The sequence below is a fragment of the Nymphalis io genome, chromosome 23 (assembly GCF_905147045.1).
Source record: "Nymphalis io chromosome 23, ilAglIoxx1.1, whole genome shotgun sequence".
NCBI classification, from domain to species: domain Eukaryota; kingdom Metazoa; phylum Arthropoda; class Insecta; order Lepidoptera; family Nymphalidae; genus Nymphalis; species Nymphalis io.
Genome location: NC_065910.1, coordinates 2,584,384 through 2,593,260, shown reverse-complemented (window position 1 = coordinate 2,593,260; position 8,877 = coordinate 2,584,384). Strand labels below are relative to the sequence as shown.

Genomic DNA, 8,877 nt, shown 5'->3' with positions numbered 1-8,877 from the left:
TCGCTGTGGCCGTAACCGACCGGAAGAGAATATAGTATATAACATTTGCTAGTTTAGCTAACAAAATAGCCTCTATACAATATTTATAAGTAACTTTATGTTTAATATTAATGAAATATCTGTTCGTATGTTATATATTTTAATATAAATTTTATTTTGTAATTTTAGACGGCGATGCAGTTTGGCAGAGGGATTATTTATTCAAACGCATATGGATTTACTTTTATAAAAATATTCATACTGGCGACAGAACATTGTTCAAAGCAAATTGGGAAGTGAGATTCAGCTTATCAAATGGTAAACATTAACAAACTATTTACAGTTGGTTTGGGTGAGTGAGCCAGTGTAATTCCAGACAATAATGACATAATATATTAGATCTTACGGTTGTCGCGTTTAACTATTCGGTTAGTGTAATAGCCTTGGCCATCGATCCTCAGGACCTAGGATCAAACGTCGAGGATTACGAAACATGAGATTGAAGGACTAAGGACTGCACCGGTGCTTATGCATCTCTTTGTTCATTTGACCTTGACTGGAATTGAAGAGTATATCATAATTCAATCATTTGTTTCGAACAGAATTTATGTATTATATAGTGTACATAATTTTTGCAAACAATTTATTGTTCTTTGAAAAATCATGTGGTTTCTTATATATCGAGCAATAAATTCGAAGAAACTAAGAGTAATAAGGGCAACATGTTGCGGCCATGCGGGTAAAATTCTAGGCTATATTTCATTTCTTACTTCGGGTATAAAATTCATCTCACTTCATCGTTGAACTTTGATACGCTTCGGTGATTTTATTCTTGTTATTCAACATGGAAAATTCATTATAAAATTAGAACTTCGTAATTTGTCTTAAAATTTATTTATGTATTTGTTGGGAAAAATCCGAGATAAAAAAGCCGAGATGGCCTAGTGGTTAGAGCGCGTGAATCTTAACCGACGATCGTGGGCTCGAACCCGGGCAAGCACCACTGAATTTTCATGTGCTTAATTTGTGATTATAATTCATCTCGTACTTGACGGTGAAGGAAAACATTGCGAGGAAACCTGCATGTGTCTAATTTTATTGAAATTATGCCACATGTGTATTCTACCTACCCGCATTGGAGCAGCGTGGTGGAATAAGCTCCAAACCTTCTCCTCAAAAGGGAGAGGAGGCCTTAGCGAAGCAGTGGGATATTAGCAGGCTGTTACTGTACTGTATTGGGAAAAATACAGCCTAATATAATACATATACATTTGACAACTAAGTAAGTTTTACAAAAGCCAACAAAGTTTCCAATTTTACATTAAAACATGGAGTGAATTTGATAACAATAGTAATTTAAAAGGGAAAATAAACAATAAGAATACTTATGTGAAATAATGTTTTTTTAAGGTTTCTGAAAGATTAAAAAGATTTTCGTTAAAAATATCAATATTACTGTACAATTACTAATACTCTTATTCCTTATCAGAAATACATTTTTAGGATAGTCCGTTCGACAAAATGAGACATAAAAGGTTTTTTAATTCAAGGTTTTGTTGTAAGATTGTTTTATAATTCATAGTATTTTAATCAGTCAGTTTTTATGTGTTTGATTTGTATTGATAATTCACCTCTTTTTGTCGATGAAAGAACACATCCAGAGGAAACATGTACTTATGTACGAAAGTTGCTTAGAGATATTTGTATTGCAATTGGTTTCCTCATTTATATGAAATTTGTACAGGCATTGGTCCTATTATTAAGATAATGGTAGGCCACGTAAGAACTCAGGGATACGAAAATTTGAAGGGTGTCTCATTTGAAACCACACCTCGACTAAAGAGGGTGTCGGCGTGCGATTCTCTTCAAATATATATATGTTGTACGATATTCAAACAGATTGGATCATTAAAAAATGATAGGAAAAATAGCAAATAACGTATAATTAGAATGTAATATCATTGAGAAATTCTCATATCAGTTCAGCACATATTCAAAGTTTGGTATTAATGTGATATTTTCATATTTGAACTCAAAAGTAAGAAATATCGCGAGAAAACCTATATGTGCAGTACCACGACACGAGTTAGAAAGTAACATTATAAAATATTGAATTCTTATATTAATTTCTTTTTAATAGCTATGAACAGCTCTAGCTATTATGTTTTAAGCCTTTAAGGTGTAATATTTATTAAAACTGGCAATATTAGGGCTTCAAATGCAACGGAAATTCAATAGCTTGGACGTCAATGGTCGATCTTAAGACTATCAATCATAGCCAGGCAAACTAGATACTATAAATGTTAAAGCATTTTGTCGGCTTGATTGATTTTACCTTGAGGTAGAGGAATCGTTTTCTTTGAGCGTAAAGTTTTTTTTTTTTTTTAATTCTAATTATATAATTCTTGGTGAATTAAAAATGACGTATATTTTTAAGCTTAAGGTTTCATTTTTATGTATAAAATTTACTAGATGGTTTCTTCTTATTTAATAAGTGCGAAAATAATGTTGGAGTATATACTGAAAACAGTTTGGGTCTACATATAATACAGTTTTAATTTACTGTATTTTATATTGACGGGCCGGTTGGCGTGGTTGGTAGATACTTGCGTTTCACGCCGAAGGTTGTGGGTTCGATTCCTACCCAGGACAGACATTTATGGGCAGGAACATGTCTATTTGTCTTGAGTCTGGGTGTAATTATCTACATAAGTATGTATTTACAAAAGGTAAGTAGTATATGTAGTATTTCAGTTGTCTGGTTTCCATAGTACAAGCTCTGCTTAGCTTGGGATCAGATGGCCGTGTGTGAATAATGCCCCAGGATATTATTGTTATATAATAAGGTATGTGTATGTTATTAACTGTTGGATTACCAAACAAATAATTAAAAAGAAAAAAGTTGAAAGTAATGGTTTGTAGATTCTCTACATCTTTAGCCATAGGTTTAAGGCTTTGTTTTTCATATTTGCATTTTTGTACTACTTATTCGAAGGAGTTACATTTTGAATAATTGTCGTTGAAACGTCAAAAGTCAGAAGGTAAAGTACAATTAACGTAGTCACAGGTTTTGTTCGAGTCTTGTCATCAGATACATTAGTTAAAGCCAAGATTTTAGATTATTAGCCAGTCTGTTCTAAGATGTATTTAAAAATTCATCAAAATTATAAGTAATTAACAATAATAAGCAAACTGTGTGTGCTACTTAATTTGATAGTATAAACTATAACCATGTGAGCTAGGGATACGAACCTAAAACAAACAACTCAATTAGGGCATACTAACTATTGCCATCCGGATTCTATTGAGGGCACAATTTGATCTGTCCAGCATATTGCGTTGGCCCCGCACGTAGGGATCTAAAGCCTTGAGCACATGATGACAAGAATTCTAAGAATGAGTTAATAAATAACTTGTAATTATTAATAAAATGTATTTCATGTTCGTATGTTAAAACAAATATATTTTAAGATTTAAAAGCAAAGAGAAGTCCAGTTATTAAAATGTGTTTTCAATAAATGCGTCGTACTTTTTACAGTGACAGTTATTTTTAACGTTCTGCAAATGCTATTTATTTCTTCAATTGAAGGTATTTAATTTAAAAAATACCGTTTCTAATTAAATTATTTTTTATTTGTGTTATCTTGTCTTAGCCACTGCTACGGTTTTAGAAAATGTTTGTCATCTAAGAAAACAATCTTTTAACCAAGTCTCAGTACAGAAGATCGTTAATGAGGCTGCCATTTTGAAATTGGATTTTTGCGACTTAAAAAGGTTTCTTCACTCCCAATTTCAGTGATCAATTTTCTACCCTAATCGTGGATGAACAATGGGGAATGACCTTAAGTACGCTTGGGCGCATGCGTACGGCACCCCTGGCTAAGCTGTCATGGCCGCTCAGTTCTCGTATCGACGCCAAGCGGTCGCGCGCATTTTCCTAACGCTTACACCTACCGCTTCCAGTCATTAACAGTTTACGCATTAAAAAACAAAACATTCTGTGTATCTGTGTTATTGTGACGGTTTTTCGGAAGTTAATAGTTCTTTCAGGACGTCGAACGCCTGTGTTAACCGGTTTCAGCCGGATATAACTACTTAGAACCAGCCGTAAGTAGTCCAAAGCAGTTGTTCAATCAAGACACACGTATTTGAAGGATCGTCCTTTTTTTTAGAGATTTATTTATGAAAATGGATAAGTTTACGTTTAGTAAAAAATATATAATATTTTTTTTAAGAAATTGATCTACATTAACTTAAATTGTAATGTGTATTTTGTTCTTTTTATTTTAATTTTGTATTTTATAAAAATGTCTGTACATAATAAAAAGATAAATAAAAAAAAAAAATTAAAAAAAAAAAATTTGTAAATAAAAGAAATGTTTTCGAATTTCGTACATTATTGTTTTTTAAGGGCGGAGTATTTTGCTAATTAAGAATTATTTTTATTTATTTTAACATTCATTTAATAAAATATTTAATATTATTCTTCTTATATTATTTCTTATCTTTTTTTCACTTTCTTAACTTTTGAAAATACTGCACGTAAGTCATTTTACAATTTTGATATTAATTAAAATATTGCCTTATCTTTGAATAGCATTGTATAACTACATACATTATTTATCTTTTTATATAAACATATCGTTAGTATGGATAATTGTTAAATTTTCATGATACTAATATATACTATATATAATAGATACATCATAGTCTAAATTAAAATCCACCTAATGTTAATACCAATAGTGACCATTACTTGACGAGCCGGTTGGCGTGATTGGTGGATGCTTGCCTTTCACGCCGAATCGAACCCAAAACGGGTTCGATTCCCACCCGGGACAGATATTTGTGTGCATGAAAATGTCTGTTTGTCCTGAGTCTGGATGTAATTATCTATATAAGTATGTATTTACAAAAGAAAAATAGTATATGTAGTATATCAGTTGTCTGGTTTCCATAGTACAAGCTCTGTACAAGCTTAATTTGGGATCAGATGGCCGTGTGTGGAAAATGTCCCAGGATATTATAACTAGAAATTTTCATCATCAATAGTTACGATAAAACCACGACAAACGATTTCAAACGCGGCAAAATATTGATTTTAGAAGGCTTATGAGCTTTCAGACTGTTAGTTGGTACATAAATAATTTCAGTTACTGACTATATATGTAGCGCTTCGTTTCAAACATTTCTCATTATGAGATTTTCTTAAAAATAATTTTTGCTTCGTTTCGGTAAGTATTAACGAAATTCCTTACAAGCAACTTTTATTTATTATAATTATTTTTAATATGAATACCTACGTTATAATATAAATGGCATTGTACTTAATTAAATTTTATCATTGAATGATTTCGAGATTACATTAGAAATTCTATCTTTTTAGATAAGTGTTAATGAATAAAGTAGTTTTAATCAAAGAATTACCGGAGCACACTTCGTTTTTTTTTATGAAATCCGCACTTCCAAATAGGCCACCTGATGGTGGTGGTCGTTACCGTCCATAATCATTGGCACCGTAATAATTATCAATCATTTCTTAAATCACGAACCAACATTGGAAACCAAGATGTCATGTCCCATGCACCTATTGGTTACATTGGCTTATACACCCTTTAAACCGGAACAGAACAATACCAAGTATTGCTGTTTAGCGGTAGTCTATCTGATGAGTGGGTGGTATCTATTCGCACAAAGTTCTACCATCCATTAAACAAACTGGTACATTCTGAAATTTTTCAAAAGTAGTCGTAAGAGTCCAGTCCAATTATACCAGTAGTAAATTTTGATTTGACTTATATATAAGCTGAAAGCCTTCTGTTCGAATAAAGAAGAGTCCTTAGCCCAGCAGTGCGAAAATTACATGCTCTAATCTTTACCAATAACTTGACATATTAAATATTTTAATTATATCATTATTAGTAATGAAGGGGTGAGTAACAAACTTATAAAAAAATGAGAATAATGTAAAAACAATTGTATTATAAGGCTTTTTGCAGGAAAAATACTACAATATTTTAACGAACGAACCCAGTAAGGCTTTCGACGGGGTTCCTTGGGGTATAATGTATAGCTCGGATTAAATCGAGCCCTTTCTCTATCCTTTCTCCATAAACATAACGTGAACAAAAATTATAGCACATGTGTGCTCGTATTTTCGTTACTGTCTGCATGTGTCCTTCCTCGCATATTTTTTTTCTATTAGTTAGGCGGACTTGCAAATGGGTCCATCATCGTCCATAGATGTTGACAATAAGAAGTATTAACCCTTACATCGGTTATGCGCCAAAAGCCATGGAAACTAAGAAGTTATGTCCTTTGATTACACTGGCTCACTCACTCACTGACTAAGATAGTTGATAGCTGTTTTTAAGAATATGATTTAATATAATTATCTATCTAATGATTGGGAATGTAATGCCTTTTTAAATATTTAAAAAAATAACTAAGATTCTAATAAATCGGCTGAACAGACAGGGTATCTTAATAATTATTACATGTATAGAATAATATCATTGTGGATGATTGGTTAATGGATACAGAGGTCAAGGCACTCTAGAGAGCACTCTAAGCTGTCCTTGAACATTTGGATCAAAATTAAGATCTGTGATACCAGACCTTCAATGGTCAGATGTTGTATTATAATATATATATTTTTTTTATAGAATAGGAAGGCGGACGAGTATATGGGCCACGTGATGGTAAGCGGTCACCAACGCCTTAGACGTTGGCATTCTATACATAGCCAATGCGCCACCAACCTTGGGTACTAAGATTTTATGTCCCTTGTGTCAGTAATTACACTGGCTTACTCACCCTTCAAACCGGAAAACAACAATATCAAGTACCGCCGTTTCGCGGAAGAATATCTGATGAGTGGGTGGTACCTACCCAGACGAGCTTGCACAAAGGTGGTTGGTGGTGGTGGTAGGGCCACCAGTAAATTTTTACGAAAAAAATTGAAATCTATACTAATATTATGAATGGAAAAGTAAATCTGTCTATAACGCTTACAAAACTAAATTACTAAACCGATTTCGATAAAATTAGCAATGAAGCAAGCTTGAATCACAAAGACGGACTAGAATATTTTTTTACCTAATACTAACGACTCTCCGCTTAATACGCGGGCGAAGCCGCGGGTGATGGTAGACAACATATCAGTAAATATGATTAGGTGAATATAGTAATGTAGCAACACTGGAAGTCAGAAGCATTGAATATTAAGCAAATCACATATCTGGTCTCTTTGGTATAAAATTATCTCTACATATAATATTTAACAATATTACTTCTCACTTAAAATAACCGTACTCTTTAGTAGAATACAGGTCCTCGTTTATCTTGCTATTCTCCTAGTGTCCCGTTGTACTAAATTTGTCTCTGAGGCTATTTTCAGTGAAGGCTACCGCAAATTTATTCATTGGAACGGACAACGTCCTGCATTTTCTGCAAGCCTAGTATTTGCTACACGAACGCAAAATTTTATATTGAAGTTACATATCGTATATCGAACATTCTTTTTTATTTCCCTTTTTATTCGAATACAGAATTATTTTATTTCAATATATATATATATATATATATATTGTATATGGACGCTATATATAAAATAAAACTACATATTAATATTGGATAACAACATATATTTATTTTTATGTTGGATTGTATTATTTACAAATATGTATATAAATATTGAACTTATACTAACAGACATAAAAATTTATTAATTTATCTACAACCTTGTATGCTACATGGCCACACCCTAAATCGCGTCAGACGATGAAAATTTGAAAATATCCACACTACCCTCAGGAATCAGCCGCTAAACAAGGTTTATAAGTGAGGCCAATAATTATAATCACCATTGGGTTAGCTAGCAGCATATCTTTAGATAAAATAGTATCTTCACCTTGTGATACGCGTATGTAGAAGGGAAAGATATTACTGAGATATGGCTGAACTTCCAAGATCGATACCGAACACACTTAAAAACTTCCTAAATTCCGTTAACTTGTTCGATCGCTCTTTACTTACCCTTTCGTTTCGTGAATAATTGAACATTCAATAACTTACGGCTTTATAAATGTTTAGATGTTATAATGAGTAAAAAACTCGACTGGGTAGGTACCACCCACTCATCAGATATTCTACAGCAAAACAGCAGTGCTTGGTATTGTTGTGTTCCGGTTTGAAGGGTGAGTGAGCCAGTGTAATTTCAGGCACAAGGGACATAACATGTTAGTTCCCAAGGTTGGTATCAATTGGTGATGTAAGCGATAGTTTACATCTCTTACAAAACCAATGTCTATGGGCGTTGGTGACCAGTTACCATCAGGTGGCCCATTTGCTCGTCCACTATCTATAATATAAAAAAAAATCTATTTTACTGAGCCGTCGCAAACCGTCCGGGAAAGTTGTAAAGCTTTTCGTTTAACTTTGTTTTATCCTGAAACTACATTTAATAATAAAACTATTAGTTAAATTGTTGTTGCCATTTAAAATACAAAACGGTTGGAACGTTAAAACAAACGAAATGAATAAATTTATGTTTATTATTTTGATTTAGATCGCTGTGTTGCGACCATTTTTATGTGTAACTATAAATTATTTAGTTTTACATTTATATAATAATAAATTACAATAAAACCTTTTTGCGAAAGAAACTTTGTAGTCAAATTAAATCTTTAAATCTTAATATCATCAAACCGAAAGAAAATCCACTTCAAAATTTTATCGTATATATAGGGAATGAAGTTTAAAAACAAAAGTTACTTTTCAAAATACAAACACATTGAAGCTAATTTTATAAACCGAGGAATTATTTAATTACTAGTTTCCGTACTCCGCTTCGCCCGCATGTGAGTGCAGGTGTTAGATATGTCTATACAATAAATA

The 8,877-nt window shown here is 32.4% G+C and overlaps 1 protein-coding gene across 1 annotated transcript in view; it reads left to right on the top strand.

The window, feature by feature from the left end:
* The first annotated feature begins 3,902 nt into the window (after positions 1–3,902).
* LOC126777619 (pikachurin) overlaps positions 3,903–8,877 on the top strand; it is a 197,907-nt gene continuing 192,932 nt past the window's right edge. Inside the window, exon 1 of the mRNA XM_050500702.1 lies at positions 3,903–4,086. The gene's annotated coding sequence lies outside the window, so the exon portion shown is untranslated. The remainder of the gene's footprint in view (positions 4,087–8,877) is intronic.